At 45.9% G+C, this 1,134-nt stretch overlaps 1 non-coding gene across 1 annotated transcript; it reads left to right on the top strand.

Annotated features, from left to right (window-relative positions):
• The first annotated feature begins 592 nt into the window (after positions 1-592).
• On the top strand, positions 593-664 carry TRNAE-UUC (transfer RNA glutamic acid (anticodon UUC)). The gene has a single exon. It is a non-coding gene; the product is annotated as a tRNA-Glu (tRNA).
• Positions 665-1,134: the final 470 nt, after the last annotated feature.

Raw genomic sequence — 1,134 nt, 5'->3', positions numbered from 1 at the left:
GGTCCACAGTGGAAGGCTCCGCACCTGAGACTGGTTAGACTCAGCGGAAGTCTAAGGTGTAAGTCAAGAAAGAGAATAGAAGAAGAGATTCAGTCTGTCCCTTACCCTAGTCTATATCTACAGCTGACGCAACTCCGTACCGACGCCTCACTACCTACTACCTACTTATTAATTAATTAACGGCTAAGCGATTGAGCTTTCTTTCCTTAACCAGCTGACCTGAGTAACCACCTTAACTATCTTTCTGACTTTAGCATAGGCCTTCCTTCAAACGGCCCCTCTTTTCTTTTTTGAATTAGAATAGAAAGAACGGGGCCTCACTTAATTAACTATTTGTATAGGATGAACGGAGGATGAAAGACAAAGTCAAGGGAGAAGTCGGCTTGATGATCGGAGAAAGGGAAGGGGCGTGGTTGGTGTGTCACTGGGTCGGTGGGGGAACCCGTAGGAAGGGCGGGACGACCCGCCGAATCGAATGAACATCAGAAATCGACAACATAAAGACAAACGAAATCGTCGAATTGCTTATGTATAGAAAGAAAACGAACCACTTCTATTCTCGGAGCTTAGGTATATGAAGAATGGCTTTTTGGTCCCTTTCGTCCAGTGGTTAGGACATCGTCTTTTCATGTCGAAGACACGGGTTCGATTCCCGTAAGGGATAGGTACTCATTCCCGGCCTCTCTTAGTGTGAATTGCTGAGTGATCGCTCGCTATCTGGCTGGAAAAGGTGGTCCGGAAGCTTCCTCTCTCACAGCAAGCAAGACGAGATCACCTTCTCAGTAATGGACTTCCTTTCATTCTTCCTTAACTTAGCCTTAGATGTCCTTTCATAGATTCTCGAACCTCCGACAGACGAAATCTCTATGCATGTGTTCTTTCTTTCCACATCATCTCTTTTGGCCGTTTTTCTTAGGCATTGAACCCCACCCACCTTAGGTGCTGAGTAGTGTCCCTACCTCCCTAATACCTAAAAACAAGTTCCGTCTATGGAGCCTAAAGCTTAAACCATGGCAGTAAGCAGTAAGTAAGTGGGCCTACCTAGTCTTTGCCCAGTCTTCGCCTTCTTCAGTGGCCAAGTTTCAGCATTCAACGTCGGCCTACCACCTTTCTTTTTCAAGGTTGAGTTCAATT

Source organism: Cucurbita pepo, chromosome 6 (assembly GCF_057944985.1).
Source record: "Cucurbita pepo subsp. pepo isolate OVF chromosome 6, ASM5794498v1, whole genome shotgun sequence".
NCBI classification, from domain to species: domain Eukaryota; kingdom Viridiplantae; phylum Streptophyta; class Magnoliopsida; order Cucurbitales; family Cucurbitaceae; genus Cucurbita; species Cucurbita pepo.
The sequence above is the reverse complement of the archived record's forward strand: the minus strand, read 5'-3'. Positions and strand labels throughout refer to the sequence as shown.